Raw genomic sequence first — 22,024 nt, forward strand, 5'->3', positions numbered from 1 at the left:
AGCAGAAGAGAAACCAGACTGCTAGGGTGTGGGCCCTGGAGATAACCTTCCACAAGAGGTCTAGTAGGTTATAGGAAAAAAACAACAACACAAATTCCTATAAGAAATTAGATGTGAATGGAAGACACATGGAGCTATATCTTCATATACATATAAATAAATGTGAAGATATTACATATATTTGCATTTACATATATAAATGAAGAGAGTAGGAGGCAAGGGAAGAAAAATTAGACTATGGCAAAGTGGTAGGGCTAAGAGAAGGATATTTTTTCTCTCTTGGGGTGGGAGAGCGGTACATTTGTGGATGAAGACACATTCTACTGGAGAAGAAAAGATTGAAGAGGGGAAGGGATGGAAGTCATCAGTAATGGAAATTCAGAGGTTGAGGAAAAAACTGGGATCTAGGGCATGAGTCCTGGAGTTTCTACTTTGTTTCCAGCACTGTTGTAGGTGCTAAGAATTCAGTAATGAACAGATAGAATAACTGGTCATATGAAGCTTATATTCTGATAGTGGAGACAGTGAACAAGGTAAGTAAAATACATAGTATGTTACAGAATGATAAGTTCTAGGGAGAAAAAGGAAGCAAGGGAGGAGGGCAGGAAGTGGCAGAGGCACAGGGTGAAGGTGAAACTGAAGAATTAGAGATGAGTGGCTGTCAGATAACTGTAGAGGTGAGGGGTGAGAAATTGAAGTTTACTCTTTACACTTGTTCTCTTGGCAAAATCGTGTGCTGAAGATGAAGAGTATGACACTGGGGTTGAGTTGTCGGTACGGAATGGGAATATGGCTGTCAGTAAAATCAATTGAAATGTTTGTCTCCACTGTGCCTTAAAGATCCAGCAGTGTGTTTTTAATTTGCATATTATTTTTGGTCATACTTCACCCAGACATTGTCTGTTGTAGTCATTGAGTGGAAAATATTAATAGAAGCCTATTGAAGTTTGCCTGTTAAGTTTATGAATTTTGTGAACTTACACCTAACTTAAAATTTTTTATTATTCATGGGAAAAAAATCACATAACTTGAAAACCAGATGCCAAATCACTAAAGGATTCAGATGACTATGAACTTGCACGATTGAAGAACTCAAACAAAAAGGGTATTTCAGTTACAGAACAGAGTCCCAAGTTATGTTCTTAAATAAATTTAAAGGAGTTAGCAGAACATTTCAAAATGTTTGTTCCATTTTCCTTTCTTAGAAAAAGTAAATATGTTCATAAGCCATTAAGGTGACTCAGAAAAATTAAAAATTAAAAATGTATTTTTCAGTTTAAAGATTATATTAGAAGTTAAATTTGCAACAAAAGGAAGCAACCATTAAATACTGATACTTGTTTAATGTAATGTGAAAGATTCGTCACTTAATACTCTTGAGGAAATGAGAAGTAGACAATTTTCCCTGAACAGTTGGGGATGGGAGGTGCTGTAAAACTAATCAGATACCATTTTCTTTAAGAAGTAGAGTCAGATTTTTATAATTTAGTAAACATGCTGAAAAATGTCACAGAAATGACTTGAGGGGAAAAAGAAACATCTGGAACCTTTATAGCATATGTCTGGAGAGCAGGGTCTGAAAGAGCTTTCAATGGAGTAAATGACTACCTGACTGGAAGATCCTGTCCCCAAATATATCCCCACAGGCTTGTCTTAAGTCTGTCTCTATTGTGAAATTCCACCATGAGCAATTCAGTTCTTTGTTTAAGCATGGTGCTTGTGTGGAGTATAGAACTCATTCTGTCTCCCTTTCCTCCCTTCCCAATCAAATGTCAGTGGTCTTCAGTGTTAATTAACACTGTGGTTCTCTATTCTCACTGCTATATATTTCCTTTCACTGCTACTCTTTGGAGCCACCTGTGCATCAGTGATTCTCAAAACCTTATTTACTGCTCTAGACTTACTCAGACGAGGCTACTGCATATAATAATAATAGTAATAATAATAATAATTTAATAATAATAAAATGTATATCATTTATGAATGGCTTATATATACCATATATCAGAAACTTTGAAACATGATTCCGTTGGATTTTGTTATCTCTGAGGTTTACAGAGAAGGAAACCAAAGCACATTAACTCTAGATAACTCACCCAAGACCTCATGGCTTACAAGTGGAACAGCTGTGACCTAAACCCAGATTTGTCTGATGCCAAAGTGCTTGCTTTAATCACCACCTTACACTCACATCCTACTCAGATCTGCCCCTGGAACTTCGAAATCAACATGGCCAATCAAATCTCAGTTTCTCCATCTCACATCTCCCCCTTCTCCCATGTTCTTGATCCTAATTACCGACCCATCATCCAGTGGAGAACTTAGAACGTAGGGATAGGGCCAGCTTCCTGGACATGTGACTCATGCAGTTGCATGTGTGCCATTCCAGAATGGCCCTATGCTTAGGTGTTGCTCTCTTGATATTCTTAATAATTTTCCAACAATTTTATTTTTCACTGGGCTCCACAAATTATGTATCCAGTCTCGCCTGCAGGGTCATCTTTGACACTTTTCTTTATTTCACATGTTCTTCTCGCCTCTTCCTTTATTTCTAATTAGTCAGTAAATCCTGCTGGTTCTCCCTCTTAAAGCCCATTTGAACCTCTCCCTTCTTCATCCCAACTTTCCCTGTTAAGTTAGGTCCTCGTAGTGCTTTCCCTGGATTACTATAGTTGCCCATCTCCATGTTTCCAGTCTCAACTTCCGGTGAGCAGTCCTGCACACTTCTTCAGAAGGCTCTCAAAAATGTGCTTGTTAAAGCTACTCTTCTGCTTGCCACCCTTCAGTGACTTCCTACTTCCTGCTGGAATGAAGCTTAAGCTCCTTTTATGTCGTGTAAGGCTCTCAAAATTCTGTCCTGTATCTGCTTCCTTGGCAGCACCTCTTACCACCTCTCAGTTCACTCCGTTTCCCAGCCAAGCTGAATGAATGCTGCGGTTTTAACATTTCATTCTTGTCTCCTTGATATTCCTCATTCCTGGAGTCCCCTTTCCTCCCTCATTTCTCATGATATAGCGTAAGCTTGTCTTCTTAGGAAAAGGCTTTCCAGAACTGTCTCTGCTTTTCTCCAAAGGCAACTGATTTCCCCATTCCCTACCGCACCCAGAACTGTTAATATACTTTTATTAGAGATTTAAAGCAAACATTCGTATTAGGCTAAGCCCTAGAAATGGTTGTTTTTGTAGGTCAAAAAATGTTACAAATATGCACTTTTCTGTGGTTAGGCCTGTATTTTGTTGTGACTTCTTGACACTTTATTTAATTGTGAGTCAAGAAGAGGAAGTGAATTGTACCGTGCCTCCATCCTTGAGGATAATTCCTGGCACAAAATAGGTGCATGAACTTCACAGGAGGAACAACAAAACAGAGAAAATCGTGAGAACATGGTTAACTTGAATGGGAAATGATAATTTTTAATGGTACAATTCCTTCCTCCATATATATTTATAGACTCTTGATGGTTTTAAGAATCTCTGAATCAAAGGGAGCCAAAGTTTTTCAGTAAAGGAGTTCAGTCAATCTGGAATGTTTCTTATACAACCATTGTCAGAATTTTGTTCATAATGACAGTTATCAGAGTTCAAACACTCATTAGAAGAAAATTGTGAGAGAGAGGCTTTCAGAGATTTGAAGTGACTAGACATTGTGAAGTATGGAAAACAAATGGTCTGATGCACCAAGAAATTTATAATCTAGCTGAGATGCCAAATTCAACCCTCCAACCTCTCCATTAGAGAATGACTGGAGGCAAGCTTTTGTGGTACCAAATATCTGTATAGGAATTTAGGCTTACCTAAATTACCTTCAGGTGTGACTCGTGTGGGTGGGCATATCAGGAAAACATGGAGGAGCTGAATCTCCAGATGCGCCCGCCACTGAACATGGACAAAAGGTGCTGCCATGGCTTCTGGTCACCTTAACTGTAAGCTTTGATGAAAGGATGAAAGCTCATGAGAAGGAGAGGAAAAAAAGTAGAGTGTAGGGAATCATTTTATGTAAGGGAAAAATATAACTAAAAATATAAATACAAAATAAAATATAAATATTAAAAATGATTTTCTATAAGGGAAAAAATAAGCCTTGCTGAAAATTTGAATACAGGAAATCAAAAAAATGAAAGTCAAGGTGCCTAACCTAAAGCCTCGAACAATGGTAGTCCTGATGGAATTATTTGGGAAAGGTAATTGATTCTACTTGATTTTGGGAAGTGGGGTAGGAGAAAGTGGGGGCAATGCTGTTGTCTAACTTTGAAGAGCTAATATCCAAAGGAGAGCAGTGTTTCCCAGGATGTGACCCAAGAAACTCAGATTTTTTTTGCAGGATGTTAATAGATGCTACCTAAAAACAAAGAAAGGAAGGGAGGAAGGAAGGAAGGAAGAAAAGCTAGTAATTAACTCAAAAATAAATAAATGAGAAAGATTGATCTATGGTTAAATATACTTGAAAAGTACCAGGTCAAACCAAGTGAATCCAGATATTCTATTGTAGGACTTCCTCAAATCCTGTCCTATAAGAATGTTCACTGTTCAGCAATTCCTACAGTTACCAGATAGCAATCCAGTGGAGCATTTCATGGCACTGGCATTTTGTGGAACATATTTTATGAAATAACAAGCGGTCTCAGGGAATATATTGAGCTGGACAGTAGAAAGAGTAAAGGGAGAAGGAGCAGGAGACCATGCGATGTAAAGAGTGGATAATCATTGTCAAAATGACATGAGAAAAAATATTTCTCGTTTCCTACATTAGAAATAAATAAGAGCTGCGAAGACAATCTGGGGATATAAAATGAGGCTTGTGGCTTTTTCAGGACCTCCAAAGGTATGTCTACTTAAGACTGTATGAAGGCCAGAAAGCCAGTGACAGGAAGATAAACAACTAATGTTTACTGCTAGGTATATATATGAGGTCTGACAATTAAGTTAGCAAACTCATCCTAGAAAAAGTGCTACTTACCCCATTGCTGAATATCACTATGGTCACCTTTGAAGCACTCCCCTTGGGAATCTGTGCACCAATCAGCGCCTAGTCCACCCTTCCAAGCAATTTTGGAACTCTTATTCTGGAATGGCCATCAGAGTTGTTGTCGTATTACTCTTGATATCCTGAATGTCATCAAAGTGTCTTCCTTTCAATATTTCCTTTATCTTCGGGTAAAGAAAGAAGTCACTGGGGGCCAGATCAGGTGAGTAGGGAGGGTGTTCCAATACAGTTATTTGTTTGCTGGCTAAAAACCCCCTCACAGACTGTGCCATGTGAGCTGGTGCGTTGTTGTGATGCAAGAGCCGTGAATTGTTGGCAAAAAGTTCAGGCCATCTAACTTTTTCATGCAGCCTTTTCAGCACTTCCAAATAGTAAACTTGGTTAACTGTTTAGTTGGTACAAATTCATAATGAATAATCCCTCTGATAGCAAAAAACGCTTAGCAACATCGTTGCAACAGGTTGGCGACCTTAATTGTCAGACCTTGTATATGAGGTCATCTATGTATTCGAATAGTACCTATCGGCGGTTTACGTAATGGACTTGAGTACCCTGGCTGAGTGAGACATCAGGGAGAGGTGGGGACTCTGGTAAATTGGAGGGTGTCTAACTACTTCTACTAAGCTCTAGCCAATTGCATTCATGGGAAAATGTTTGCTAACTGCTGTTGGGTCTTTAAAATTTTAACAAAAAATGAGGCATTTGGGTTTCAGTGTAAATGTACCAGTTATTAAATGTTGTCAACTTGATTTCAAAAGAATAACAAGAAGGACCATGAGCAAAAGGTGTGTGTAGGCTGGATCCAGTGCATGAACGCTCACTCAGAGACATCTTGTCTCCAAGTATCTGCGGACTTGTGGTCCTCCAGCTTTGTATCTTTAAGTACATTCTTCTTTTTGTTCAAAATACTCAGCTGCCATCTCTTTCTATCAGAAACCTATCCAGCTTTTCAGTGTCCAGTGCAAGGGCCACCATGGAGTACCCCACGGGCCACCTTGGAGTCTCTCTTGCTCTAGTCTGTCAGCCTCCTCGGAGCACCTGTAGTGCCTTTTCTTTGATTCTTACAAAGTCCTTTGTCTTATTATTATTCTTGGACATCTCATATTTGCTCTTTAACTGTAAATGTTTGAGAGCTATGACTGTATATAGTAGACTGTGTATTTTACCTACAACTTTAACATCTGTCGTGGGATCTTATATGCGACTTTGGTATAAAATAAAGTAGTTGAATGAATGGAACAATGTGTTGCAAAGCATTTTGGTTAAAATTATTTTGCGTATATGTAAAAAAAATAGCTGAAGTTTTAGTTCATTAATCATGGAAGTGACATTTTATTACTTTTAGAAATAAAGCCTTATTTGTAGGGGAAAACAATTTTAGTCTCATAAGTCTGGGAGAATGGATGATCAGTCAGTATCACTTACTACAAAAATCACATGTGGTCTATTTGACATGTTTTATTTTTAAAACCGTTTTTCTTCAGGGTTTTTACATAATGCACCCTCTACGAGGTTAGCAATGTTTTCAGCTATAATAGCTTTGGATATCTATTGAAGGAGAAAATTGTTTTGACACACTTTGGAACTTCAGGGGGGGTGTTTATTCTTGTCTGCTTCAGATAAATTAGGCAAGTGTAGTAAGATCTTAAGCTTACCTCATAAAGAGGCAAACTTCTCAAATTGCCTAGAGTAAATGAAACTTTAAAAGTATTCTCAGAGCAATTATTTGAAAGCTCTCACATTTAATCCTAGGTTATGAGTGCAGACAGACAAAAAACAAAGCAAGGAGGTATCGGTGTGTCAAAACATCAGATCATTTTATTGCTTAGTAAAAATTGTTGTATGCAAGACAGCATATACATGTATCAATATCTTCCTACGGGGAGATGTATACATACAACTTTTGAAAGTTTAAAACATCTTTCTATTCCAAGGAATAATAAAACACATTTATCTAAATCACATTATGAAAAGAGGAAAGGTTCCCGACATCTGTTGGAAATATTAGTGCAGTAATGTTTGAGCTGGGCAGCCCTATAATATTTCCTTTGTACCACGTGTGATATAATGCATGTGGCAGTTTGTCTGTGTGCTACAACAAGCTCCCTTTCTGATTGGGATTTGCAAATGTGTCCAGCGAGCTGATCACTCTTGTTAAAACAGGGAGAAATTCCTCTCAGATGAAAGCGTATATTACCTTTAGGACTAGCAGGATTATGTATTAAGCCCGTAGAAGTGAACGGCTAGAAAGGGCTATGGCTTTGAGAGCATGACTGCGTGACATCTGTTGCCCAACAACACTTTTGTGTTCAAATACATTTAGATCACAACGTGCTTGTGATATTTTTCTTACCTGGGAAAAATGCCATAACTTTTCATGCTTCAATGCTACAAAGTTTGAGATAAAGGAAGCTGAATCTTACCCTTTGTTCAACAGCATTTATCGCACTCTGCTATATTTTGGTCATTTTTTGGTTCTGGGACTAAAACGAAAATTAAATGAGAAACTGCTTCCTTTTACATTCTAGTAGAATGAATCAAATTTCTTAGCAATTATAGTATAAGATGATGATTGCTGTAACTGAGGAAGGTAAATCAGGGAAAGAAATACACACATCTTTGGGGAAGCCAGAGGAAGTCATAACAGGTAGGACTTCAGAGATACATAGAGATGTACTTGGGGAAGTGGGCATGGAAGGACAGTGCTGGCAGGGGAACCTTCTGTGTCAGAGCCGAGAAGCTTGGAGTTGACATGGGCCAGAATCTGGTGTGGTCATGTGCGGTGGCTTGTGGGAGATGAGGTGGAGTAAGAATATAATGGGCATTACATGCCCGCTAAAAATTGCTAAATTTTATCCTGGAGGGAAATATTCTTAGTCCCTTTGACTAGCTCCTTTAGATCAATGATTTAACACTATGTTGGGTAATAAAAGAGGAGGATTAACTCAGTGTGAAATTTTGATGATTATCTTACTGTCAGATACTAATCTGAAATTTAATAACTTACAACCCCCTTTTGGGGATAAATAGCATCATTGTCTGCTATCTGAAGACTCTGAGTCTTGGAGAGGTTAAGCATCTGTCCCATGAGCAGCGAAGCCAAGTTCAAACCAAGGAAGTCTGGCTCCAGGGCCCATGCACTTAACTTCTGACATTATGAGTCTCCAGAATGGTTTTCTATTCCATTGCATCCTTAGCCAATATAGTAGAATGTATTGTTTAATGATAAGTCACAGATATTTGCCAGTGAATCCAGACCTTACAAAGTTCAAAGGCTTTATGGCTATGATGGTTTAATGTTATGTTAAGATGGAAAGATGTCTTCTTAGTGCTCTTCAAATGTAATACCTGAAATGAGAGAATATTCAAGCCAATCCTCATCCTTTCCTTGGATGTTGAAAACTGAAGCTGGGAAGGAGAGAGTCCTCTTTGCTATTTGGCCAAAGGCTATAAGGGTGTGATTTCAGAGCTGTCTGTGGCCGTGTCCCGTAAGTGGAGAAACATGAGGGCAGAGATCCAACCTGCAGAGAGATGCAGAGCTGAGATTTGGAGAGACAAAGGGCTGGCTGTGTTCCAAACTTGAGAACTAGTCATGCCTTATTTTGGAGGATGCTCTGCCTTTCTAATACCTATGTTAAGCCATCAAGTCCCTTGTTTTGACTGAGCTACTTAGAGAGTTAGGATCTTTGTAGCACCAATTCTGAATATATGACAGCAGATGTTCCTCATTCTTAGAATAGTTCAGTTCTTAAAATGTAAATTTTCTTTGATGAATTGATACTACTAATAATACCTACATGAAATATCAAATGACTCTACTCCAAGCTGTCTTCTTTCTTTGATTTTATACAAGTAAATTTCTGTGTGTTACTGGCATTCTACTGTCCAACAACACTCAATGTTTTTTTCTTGATCCATACCAAGTGACAATGTGAAAGAAAAACAATGAATATATGTGTATGATTCATACAGAGAATAAAGGAAATAGTCCCTATAAAATGGTTCACGAACCCTCTTTAAATTATGAGTCTCTTTTGAGACCCTCTCTAGCAAATTTAAATTGGTAGATGAATTAAGCTTTAGCATGCTAAGAAATTTTAGGAGACCCTTATTAGGATGTGTTGTTAAAAAGATGTAATGACTAATTGCAATGCCTGACCATTGACCAAACAAGGCATACTGACCTCGAAAACTGGAATGAGGTCCTCCTGGTGTGGTGGGTTTTTGCTGAACACAGGCTGGTCCTCTTTTCAAGTTGTAACCCTCCCCTGAAGTATTATCATACTCCTTTGTCCATCCCTGTCTTCCCATTACCTCGAAAACACCCAAATGACTCACTCTCTCTCTGTCTCTTGACATTGACTTTAACAGGAATCCTCGGTTTTTACTGAGAGCAGAATTGGGCCCATGAGATTCACACACACATGTTTTTCCTATGAAGGTGAGGGCGGCTTGTTTTAAAATTTAAAGAAGGTCTCTATTTTGTATAACTATCATTTGGCTATTTTCTGGCATTTTAAGAACCTTTATTTACAGAATTCTTTCCATATTATAACTTCTATGTCTTTCAAGAAAACAAAATTTCTATGGTTCAAAGAAAGCCCACTGACCTCAGTAATGCTTCTTCCTACAGGGAGTTCAAAGTGCTCTGGCCTTTGTGCTTCATGTCTGAAGTTGCTGCTGTGTTGATTTTAAGTTCTCTACTTGGCCAGCTCAGTGGCAGGAAGGCTTATGCATGGATTGTCGAAGTCTGGGGTGACTTGGATGTCTCACCCTTGAACGTGGGACCAAGCAGCCCCCAGAGTGAGGGTCACTTTAGTAAGTAATGTATTGACTAATGGATTCTCTGTGTAGTCCTTCAGCTGTTGCATCAACATGTAACTCAGAGACTCATGTTCTTCCCCATAAATCTTGTTTCAGCCTTGATTGTTAATCATGCCAGAGAATTTTCACATATGCATAATTATGATAAAAATGAAAAAAAAAAACAGCCAGGATTTGGAGGAAAGATATTAAAATGAAGGGGAACTCCTTTTAGGGAGAGAAAGGCATCTTCTAAGGAATTGGGTAATGTGGAGAAAAGAGGTGTAGAAACAGGGAGTTGAAAAAATACTATATGAAGAAAAACAGTAAAAGGATAAAAATATACAGATCAATAAGTGTTGTAGAGAGTAAACAGGGCACTATCACACGAAGAGGACAAAGTCTTTAGGCTTGCAGAAAAGCTGGAATTCTTCATTTCCTTGTCAACAGGGCTTCTCCAACGTTGAGACTTGGGTTATACAGGTTGATGGAGAAAGATCATTGGAGGTCATTGGAGGTTTTGATAAATGTCAGTAATTCACTTTCACTGATTTCCTGACTCCCACAAAGGATGGAAGAACATGAAAGTTTTCTGACTCTGTGGCAGTCCAGCAGAGATCCCACATTTATTTCTCTAATGTAATCTAGGAAGAAGAACTTACGGAAATCTAGAAACCATGTTAGCCACTTTGATAAAAAAGAAATTCAGATTGTCCCGTAAGTCTAGCATCATAGGAACAATACTATTAAAAAGACAATAAAACAATGCTTTTGTTCACACAAATTCTGATATGATCAGTCAGCCACCACATGGGGAATCAGGTCAACAGTAATGAGGTTACATCCCTTACTAATAGGCTGTGACAAATGCCCCAAACTTTCAATTGTCACTATATATGTTTGTAGTAGCCAATGGCTCCAGGGATAAAAATTATTTGTATTAGTTTTTCCTTCATAAGAGACATAATTATTTTTTTCCCCATGAGGCTGGTCTTATGGGCCACCCTGTAAAATTTGTAGTTAACTGTCACTGAGAAACTATGGACCTAATGTGGGGGCGGGGCGGGAGGGAGAAGAGAGGTTGAAAAACAGAACGTTAAAGCATTTTATGACTTAGGCAGTTTGTACTTCACATGCTTACATAGTAGTAGGATCCTATGTTAAATTGAACTTTAGGCTAGTGGTCAGCAAACAATGGCCCAGGGGCCAAATCCAGACTGCCATCTGTTTTTGTCAATAAAGTTTTCTTGGAGAAAGCCACACTCATTGGTCTACCTATTGTCTATCCAGGGTGCAGTCCCACCATGTTGGCAGAATTGAGTAATTGTTTCATAACCACATGGGCTGAAAGCCTTTAGTATCTCTCCATTTACAGTCAAGTTTTGCCAACACTTGCTTTAGAGGTATTCCTAAAGACTTTCAGGCATAGGGGACACCACAATGAATAGTTCTCCCCATGCTCTTTAGGAAATATGAAAGTCGAGATGAACTTCAAGGGTAGGTTTGAAGACATAAAGAAAAATCAACATGTCCTAAATGTGTGTGGAAGGGTCGCTATGATTCACTGACTGGGTGTGTACCAGTCTCAGATTTGGTTTCCAACCAGCTGGCAGCTCTTACCATCTTCCCTGTCATGTGAAACTTTAGCCACCTGGTCCCAGCAGCAGTATGGACCCCCCAAAGTGAGGGGCTCAAGCTGATTAGCACAATTTGTTATACTCTAGGATTTGGTTGTGAGAAGTCATACAAAATTGTGACATTGTGAAAAATAGGCGCATGCTGAACAGTGCATTATGTGATAAAATATTTATCATATGATGCATACAAAAGACAAATTCTGTAACTCGAGGGAGAAATTGTCACCAGCTGGCATTGTGAGCCAAGAATTCCAAGCCAAGGATGGTGGGATTTGAGGTAGGCTCTGAGGAATGGGGAAATTGCTGATGAATGGGGAAGGGCAAGAAACGCTCCCCTGTGCAATCAGTGGAGATTTTCTCTTCTCTGCCTGGAGCAGAGCTGAGCGACAGCTGGTTGACTTCCTACAGAGAATGGCCTTTGTCCCTAGGAACTGAAGATATGGCCCCGGGCTTTACACTTTAGGATTAAACTACCTCAGACCTTATATAGAGTATCTCAGAACAATTCTGAGTATTGTTCATTCAGGAATTTTTATTTCTCTTATCAAATTTCTCCCCAGTGTTGTTACAATGGAAAGCCACAGGAAATGTTTTGCAATTTACACATTGAAAAAGAAAGAAATGCTTATACATAAACCATTTCAATGGAATTCACATGGAATGAATTAAGGAGAAATAGCAATAAACTTATTCTCAAAGTAGGGGAAATTGAGGTATGAGAATAATAGCCCAGAGTGACAATTAGTGTCAGATTAGTTACTGAATTCAAATCAATTAACTTGGAGTGCATAGTGCTGATACGTGGTCAGTAGGCCTGGATACGACCTTACTTTGTTAATATATTTACTTTTTTTTTTTTAATTGGTAAAGAGTCACCACCTTAAGTTCCAAAAGACTGAGGTGATTATAAATTCTGCTTTGCTGGGACAGTTGTTTACATCTGTTATCCTAGTGTAATTAATAAAGTGCCCTCTATCACTCTCAAAACTGTTTCAGTTTGGATGATAAATTATATGGTCACCCTATCATATAGTCCTCCACTGTTTCCTCCCAGAATCCCTTGCACCTCCTTACAAACCAGCAACCAGTGGGTTAATGGCAATGCAATCAGGGCCCACAGAAAGGGAACATGGCCCAACTCTGAGGCTGCTGTCTCTGTCTAGTCACTTAGTAAATATTTTGACAGCTATCCCAGTAGGTTTGGCCTTTTCCTGAGTCCTAGATTCTATAGATGGCTGAGAGAGATTCTCTCTCAGTCTGTGGCTGTCAACTGCCTCCCACAGAGGGGAGGACTCAAGGCCTCTTGTGGCATATGTTGCCCTGGATGATGTGATCCAGGCTAATCCACACTTCTCTCTAGTCTTACCCTCATTTTCTGTCCTCTTGCCATGTGTGCCTCCTCTCCATTTCGTGAAAGCAGCTCTTTCCTTTTCTCTCTTATTCTGCCTCTAATGCTAAGGTGTCTTTTAGGTCCCAACTCCATTGTGACTTCCACATGCAAGCTTTCCCTGACCCACTGTGGTGGAAGAATTCTAAGATGATCCCTAAGACACCTGCCTTCAGTATATATACACCTTTATCTAGTTTTTCAATGAAACACTAATCTAGGTACTAATCTAGGTACTAATCTAGGTACTAATCTAGGTAGGTAGGTGAAGGGATTTTGCAAATGTAATGAAGGACACAAATAGGTTGACCTTCAGATATGGAGCCAAACCTTGGTGAGCCTAACCAAATTCAGTAAACCATAAAAAGAGACTGGGCTCTTCTGGAAGAAAGAGAGTTGAGAGTCCACACAAAGAAGATTTTCTTCTGCTGGCTTCTGCTGGCTTTGAAGAGGGAAGGTCCGCTGCAACAAGGAATGTCGGTAGTCTCTAAGAGTTGAGCCCAACCCCCAGCAGTTAGTCAGGAAAGAAACAGGGGACTGAGTCCTACAGTGTCAAGGAACTGATTTTCTTCCAACCATCTGAATGGAACTTAGAAGTGGATGGTTCCTCAGAGCCTCCGGACAAGAATTCAGTCTGGCTGATACCTTGATTTCAGCTTCTGAGACCCTGGGGAGAAAATCCAGCCACACCATGCCTAGAGTTCTGACCTACAGAAGTTTGAGATCAGTGGGTGTTGTTTTAAGCTGCTATGTTTGTTACATACATGTAGCATGAGAATTCTACTATGTGCACAGTGTAGCTCAGATTCATTTATTATCCACTCAGAAGATCACATTCTTCCCTTTCATTGGTCTTATTGAGTCTCTAATTATATATTAAGTTATGTGGTGGTTTAAATAATGTCTCCCAAATCCACATGTCCACTGGGAACATCAGAATGTGATCTTATTTGTAAATAGGGCCATTACAGATATAATGAACTAAGGTTCTTGAGATGAAATCATCCTGGATTTAGGGAGGGCTCTACATGCCATATCTACTGTCCTTATAAAAGAAGAAGAGGACACAGAGACGCACAAAGGAGAAAATGATGTCAAGATGGAGGCAGAGATTGAGTGAAATGTCTATAAGCCAAGGAATGCCAGAAGCTAGAAGAGGCAAGGAAAGATCCTCTGTTAGGAACTTCAGGGAGATCGGCCCTGCCAGCGTCATAATTTCAGATTTCTTCCTCCAGAACTGTGGGAAAATGGATTTCTGTTGTTTTAAGCCACATAGTTTGTGGTATTTTATTATGGCAGTGTTAGGAAATTGATAGAGGTTATATGATTTAGAAAAACAACAACAAAAATTTGTACTCGCTCTGTCAAGCTCCTTGAGTTAAGAGATGTATCTATTTTTGTCCAGCATGGTACCTTCAGTGCCTTTCCCAATGACTGTTATTAACTAGGCACTCAATAAATAAATAATCTCCTAATTAATGAGTATATGATTGTATGAATGGAACAATGACTGAGAACTTGGCCCTACCTCTGACTAGTTAATTTTCCTTTTTGGCACACTAGGGAATAAATATCAGAAGGAATATGCAGCACAAATCCAAGTTTAAAGTTCATCAGTATACTGTGTATTTGGGGACCATGGCTTCATAGCCCTCCATTTACAACAGAAAACAGCAATGTTCTTGGATTATTTTCATTCATGGGCAGATATGGATTTTGACAAAAACTTAACTTCAGTTCTGGAAATCTAAAATAACATGGGCTATTATGAGTGACTCTGAACTAGCCCAATTGTAGTCAGATTCAGGGGCTGAAGTCAACAGAAACTACTGACCCTGACTAATGGAAGCAATAAAAGAAAACTATGGGTATACAGTGAGTAGACCCCAGAATTGAAGGAAGAATTGAGCAGCTAAACATCTGAAAGGGCAGAAACCAAGGCCTCTAAGATGCCTTGGGTATCTTATAAACAGGCTTTCTTGGCCATCTCGTTAGGGCTTTGCCATGGGATGATTCATCTCCAACCACCTTTTGTATCTCAGAACTGAAGATTACATTTCCCAAGAGAGTGGATATGATTGGTTAACTTGAATCACATGTTCATCTCTGTGGTTGGCAGTTCCACTAAACCATGTGAAGTAAGGTAATTCCACAAATGGCACCGTTACCAAAAGACAGAGAGAAGATGCTGGGCAGACAAGCAGGATAACTGCCTCTAAACTTTCCATGTCAGCTCATCTTCAAACCACAGTGACCTGACCGAAAGTTTGTGCTGTTATTTTTGCCTTCCCAGAATCCCCTGCCCCCTCTGATGTCAGGGTTCCTTTCTCCTTGGGGAACTCTGCCCACACATTTGGTGTGAGTGAAGCTCTGGGCATGCTTAGGAGACCCTGGCCAGGCCAATTTAAACCAAGGAGTTTCAAGTCTATGGTTTCCCTTGGTTGTATTCGAGGAAAAGTATCCTTTTATCCTGGAGGTTGCTAAGAATATAGTGTATAACTCTTAAAGTCTTGTTTCCATACTAAGAGAAAAGCCTGACTGAGAGTGGAGCCCACACAGAGGAAATCAGAACCGAGGAAGGAGGAGAGCAAGACTGAGCCATAATGATATCATTTGTGTCCCCAGTCTGACCCAAATTCTGGACTTTTCACTTGAATGAGCTCCCACCCCTCCTTCTCTCTCTCCCTGCTTCCTTCTTCTCTTCTTCTCCTCTTACTCCTATTTTCTCTCTCTCTCTCTGTCATTTTATTTGTTTGTTTTTTTGTTTGTTTGTTTGTTTTTTGGCTTGAGTAAGTTTGAATTGTAGTTTCTGTCACGTGTAATCAAAAGAATTCTGATTAAGTTGGAGGGAGGGAGAGATGATTCCACCCTCAAATAGTGAGGACAGCAGGGTGTCCGGATTGGTCTCTGCAAGTGCCAGCTTCACTGTGGTGCGTACAGAATGCTGTCTTCTGCCTTCTCTCCAGAGGGCACATGGTGTGTCTGGTGTTACATGTTTCGTGTCCCCTCGAGCTCTGATTGTGTCCAATCTCTGGTGTCTTCTGATGTGACCCTTGAACTGCTTTCCTACTCTTTCTGTGCCTGTTTTGACAGTTGCTCTCACTCTCTCAAAAGTTGCAAATGTTTCTCACTGTTGCTTTGAAAAGTGGGAATCGTGCCAAGAGAGGTGATATCTGTCAGCATACACCACAGATTTGTGAGATTGGCTTGCCAAGTTGGCGAGACCCTTCAAATTGTTTCCCTTGGGGTGTGGAGATTTGTGAGGGTCTGTTTTGTTTTTGCTGTAAAGAAGTCAATGCATAAGGCACATGTACCTGCCCTATGTACAGACAGCACCTGCCTGAAGCTGCCTGTCACAAGGAGGGCTTTTGTGAGGAAGCAACGTCATCCATTATTTTTGCTACAGTTCCCAGCCTCTGCTTTGAGAATGTGATTCACCAAGCTAAGGCCATGATCTGAGCCATGGCTGAACTAGGAAAGAAAAAGTTTAGAGGGGGCTTCCCTTGTTTATTCTGGCGCCAAGCTGTTGACGTGCATGTAACTTCTCGCTGCCCACCTCTGACGTGGCTGCCTAGGGACAGTTAGAATGATTGGTGACAAAGTGAAGTGGAGCTATTTGAGGATAATGTAAAACATTGCCTTTGTGGACCTCCATATATTGTCTCAACAGACAGGGGCCCTTCCAAATCCATTCCCATGAATGGGGAATGATGTTCTGTATGCATCCGATGAAGTCAGTGTCTGTCACCGCTGTGCTGTGTTCATTGGTTTTATTATAATTATGTCCCTTGTCTGAATTGATAGAAGGATTTTGTTTGTAAGCCCAAACGACAGCAGCTGTTTCTTTGCTTAAAAGAAAACTCTACATTTCTATTGGTAAATTGCTAAATCTCTCATGAAGAAATACTGCAATTCTAAACAGAAGGCTTCCCCAGCAATCACTTACTTATAATTTATAAACTTATTCTTGCAAAAGGTCCTCTGGTAGAGCCTCCCGGAAGAGCATGCAGGATGCCATATGCCACGAGAATATACTTGAAGGGTCAGAGGGTATTTCAGAGAAGGATTCTGGAGGAGGCTGATTTTGGTAAATGCAGTGAAAGTTAGCTGGGTAAAAAAAATACAGCAAAAGCGTTATAGACAAAGGGAATGACAAAAATTAGTGCATTTTTTCCAAACATTCTTGTAATATTCATAATAATCATTCATACGAATCTAAGACGCAACCAAAAAGTCATTGATACATTTTCTCATACATTAATATTAGAAGTAGTGTTAAATTTTCTATGAAAGCTTGTTATCACTTGAACATGTCAAAGCCAGTAAAACAGAAAACACTGTCCTGTGTAGGACATGAAAATTATCCTTCACCTGAAGAGACGACACAGCCTGCCCATCTCTGGGGCTGTGCACACAAATCTGTGCTCCCACATAAAGAAGCTCGCTGTTCTTCAATCCTGCGTGATGGTGAAGCCCAGATTTCACCATCTATAGGCTCTGTGATCTTTAGAAATTGCTTAACTGATTTCAGTCCATTTCTTTACCTGTAAAATGAAGTTAATTAATGGCATTTACTGAGTTTTTGCTAGGGTTAAATGAGAAATTACATTTAAAGTGCTTGTCACTGTTTCTATAGAAAGAATAAAAGTAAACCCTATTATCCTTAAATAAAATAGTATAAAATTACTGGAAGGCAATGTTGGGAGATGGCATAATGCAGACAAAGGCAAAGATTATTAATTTAACAGAAAAACAGTTGATAAACTCAAGGCATTTTTAAATTGGATAAAGATAAAATATTTATTTTAGAAAAACAATAAAAACAATGTCCATTCATGTGTAACTGAATAGATAAAGCATGTACTTCACGAGACAAATTATGGCAGAGCCCAACAATCAAAATCTATGAAGAATATTTATGGGTATAGAAAAAGACGCATAACATAGTAAAGTGTAAAACTAAGGTAAAAAGCTGTATTACTTAGATACTAATTTGATTTTTTAAAATCTACGTGAATTCATAGGCATTGGGTTTGGATGCGGGGGGGAGAGCTAATGATATCGCCCACGACACTTAGATACAGTGAGAGAATTGTATAATGAGTTTGATTTTCTGTATGTTTTTAAAAATTTCCTAATTCTGTGCAATATGCATCTATTGCTTTGGTATCAGGGAAAAATATACATACTAGAAGTTTACCAATTGTTTTTTTCAAGCCATGACTTACCATGGAAATAACTGAAAATCTCTCTTGCTCCCTCTTCATCTCTCTCTCCCTTTCTCCCTTCTTCCCTCTTTTCCTCCCTTTCTGTAGCCCTCCTGCAAGACGCTTTGTTGAACTGAGTAAAGTCCAATGATTATTGCATAAACACGTATTGGCATGAAGGAACTTTTATAGGGGAAGATGATTGTTAAAACTCACAAGGAACTATGTTGAAGGGGGGAGAGGGAGTTGAAAGAGTCCATCATTCTCACCCGAGTCTCTTCTCACATTCATTTCTTCCATTTATACACCTTGACCAGGTGGGAAGTCCACCACAACGAGGGGCTTCACTGCTTTCCACTCTCCCAGACTCACCCTCATCACATTTTTTGCTCTCCTGGCCTGGCAGAGTCAAATCCTATTACTATGAAGTTTTATGTAACGTGCATGTATAACTGTTTTTTTTTTTTTTTTTTTAAGCCAGCTGCATGTTATAGGTCTCTGTTCATTTAGGAAACTTGAATGGAAAATTAAGTCCATTTTGTTAGTTTCCTGAAGCATTTAGAAAAAAGATCCAGTTGCGTAAACTTTGTACAATGGGTTCATTTCTCTGTATGTACTCTTAAATCGGTTTGCATTTCACAGTTTTAAGGTTTTTTTTTGTTTGTTTGTTTTTTATCAATTTAGTATTGCTTTATGCCTATCAGCAAGTAGTCTAGAAGAGCAATAAACATGGGGCAGGGGTTGAGTTTCCTGGGTCGTCTCAAGGAAAACACGTGGTCTTCCTGTACAGCAGCATTCTCTTCTGTAAAAGGAGAAGTTTATTTGTGTAAATTCTCTCTGGGTTGTTCTGGAAGGATTAAATAGCCAATGTCTGGAAGCAACATGAGCGATTCTGAGAATAAGGTTCTGAGAATCTGTGATTTTCTCTCTCAGAAGGATTTATTGCTTCAGTATTGGAGCTTGCGTGCGTTGTGTGTACAGAGCTGGGAGTGACGTTTGTGGCTCAAGAAGGGAATTTATTTCTTTAACAAACACATATGTAGTGCTCAGTATGGGCCAAGCACCATTCTAAGCCCTTTACAAATTTTAACTCATTTAATCTTTGCAATAACCCTGTGAAATAGACAATATTAGTATTTTCATTTCATAAGGTAATTTGCCCCAAATCTTGCAGTTACTGAACGACAGAGCCAGCTTGCAAACTTAGACTACCTGTTTTCATATGCCATGTCTTTAACTGTGATTTGTGTTGCTTCCAAGGAACTTTTGAGAACTGAAAGTCACCGCCATTGTGTAATGTTGAGGTTGCTTTGTCATAAACATAATCTTACTAATGTTGCCTACTTCCCGATGGCTAGCCAATATTCATCTCATGTGGGAAAGTGAGTCTTGCACTTAAATTTTCAAGGGTAATTCTTCCTCTTAAATGCCTTCCATGAGCTAATGGAACCCTGGCTATCACATGGACCTGAACGTATTTGAACTACTGATTGCGAACTGCCAAAGAGGGGACAGGGAAGCGTCCTCTTCTGAACCATGAGGAGATGTATCGGTATGAGTGTATACACCAGAAGACAGCACTTTGGAGAACCTCTAAGGATACACATTGTTTTGAGGATTTTAAATCCATGAGCCCAGCAGATTCCCCACTGTGCTGATACACAAGATTCACTCTGCTTGTCCCATTTAAACACAACACCATAGTGGAATTAGCTTCGCTATGGTGACATTTGGCATTTGATCAAAATTAATGCAATGCAGCTGTGCTTTCAGATAGCATTTGTTAATTTCCAAAATGTCGCTGTTTTACCTAACATGAAACTTGGGCCAATCACGATTTTTTTCTCTTCAAACAAGTAATGCAAGTTGGAGTACCTGCCTTTTCAATCTAATAAAAGAAAAAATCCTGAAATGTGTGCCACCATCAAGCTATGTCATTTCTTTCTGAATGCATACATAAAATTAAATGGCATCGACCTCCCAAATTGACTGTAAGGATCAGAATCAAGCAATCTTCTTGAAATAACTGCTATCTGTAAGACCTATAATAAACCTTGTGGACATCGTAGCTGTCCTCATCCGTGACTTAGTGTGGTATTCTTGGAGTCTTGGTGGCACTTTACAATTGGCATTGTTCTTTAATAAACTCTTCTCTAACAACTTAACATCCCTCCCTCAATAAGTAACTTCATAGTCCATTTCAGGGGCAAATGTATATTGTCACCTTTATAATCCAAAGAAAAGATTACAGATCAGTCAATGTGATAAGTGATGGTTAGAGTTAAGGCAAAATAATAATAATAATATTAAGGACAGAGTGAAAAATCAAACATAGAAGAGACAATGGAACAAATAATTGTTTAAAAACTCCTGAAGACAATGGACAATGCTTCCTCTTTTTATTTTTCAATACTCAGATAATTATAGAATGCCTCTAACCAAATTCCTGTTTTATTTTTTGGTAGAACAGTTGGTTTGTGTTTACTGCTTCCAAAGTCAAATCAAGAGGTTGTAGGTAGATGGACAAGAGCTGTGTATACTTCTGCCGTAGTAACCTTCTCATTTAGACACATCTATACCGATTAGATCTAAAGGGCCACTCAGCTCCTCACTTGATTTCCATACTTGCTCTCTGCAAACTGACAACATCTCCAACACGTCAGCAGCCGATGGAGGCTGTGAAATGCAGCTCAGGGGCTGTGTTGTGCTTCTGCTCTCTGGGTATCAGCCCTGACTCCTTTTTACTCTCCATCTCTCCCTCCATCTCATATTTGCTCAACACCCCTTTAAACAGTTAATTTCTTATATTAACACCCCTCTGTGTAAAGTACCTAAAACAATTCAGTTTTCTTAAATGGATCCCAAGCTTAATTTCAGCAGACGCAGAGAATAAATGGCATGTCTTTGTTCTTAATGATGTCACATAGAAATTGTTCTTCCACTGGTGAGTATTCCAGAGGTGTGCTAAAAGCAGTTCAAAGCTGCTCTCAAGCAACAATTAGTCAAATTCACTTATTCATTTAATATTTATTTATGTACACAATGTTGTCATTATTATATATACCTAATATTTATTCCTAGCTTTTGTAGAATTTTCTTCTTATATTTCTTACTTAGTCTTAACAAGATTATAAGACAAGAATTTGATCAAAAGCAGAAATAAAAACTAGTTTTAATTAAAACCCTTGGTTAACAAGGAATAATACCACTTTGTTCACTCTAAGTAAAACAATAAGGCAATTAAAATTTTTGGAACTATTAAAGGAGCTTGAAACACAGCTCCAAAATTGCCAAACATCTGTGAACTTCTAAAGTACATTTCATCATGGAAGAGAATTAACTTTAAGTTCTAAAATGGACTTTTGCAATTTGCTAATAGTACTAGATAGAGAGTTTCTAGATGTAGAAATTATTGCTTTAAACTTCTGTAAGTCTCGTAGAAATCTCAGCAAATGCTGAAACTGGTTAATGGTCAACATGCACTAGAAGAGGGGCAGCCTCAGGTACGGAGAAGCAGGTGGCCCTATGGTATGGGGCCTTCTGGGGACAGAATCCTGGCCCTGCCATTGTTACCAGTGAGTTGTAGAGTGCAAATTTCTCCCGTTGGAGGGTGATGACTATGATTATAATAATAGAAACAAACTCATAGGATTATGATGAGGATCACATCTAATGTACTTAAAATAGTATCTGGGAGATAGTAAACATTCACTAAATGGTATCATTAACAATTGTTATTATGTCTGGTATAGTCACAGGGCACAGGCAGCCTGGATGCTAATGAGTAATTTTCTCTGATCAGTACACTCACCTCAAACCTGCGCCTTCCTCCCTCCTTCCCTTCCTTCTTTCTACCCTTCCTCCGCCTCCTCTTCCACTCACTTCTTCCTTCTCTAAGTATCATTCTGTCTCTTTCTGTTTGCTTTAATTTCTCTATTGTCTGCCCTCTCCATTTATTGACTTTTTATCTTCCTACCCTAATTTTTTCCTACCATCTCCCTTTCCTT

This window comes from Rhinolophus ferrumequinum, chromosome 8 (genome assembly GCF_004115265.2).
Source record: "Rhinolophus ferrumequinum isolate MPI-CBG mRhiFer1 chromosome 8, mRhiFer1_v1.p, whole genome shotgun sequence".
Classification (NCBI taxonomy): Eukaryota; Metazoa; Chordata; class Mammalia; order Chiroptera; family Rhinolophidae; genus Rhinolophus; species Rhinolophus ferrumequinum.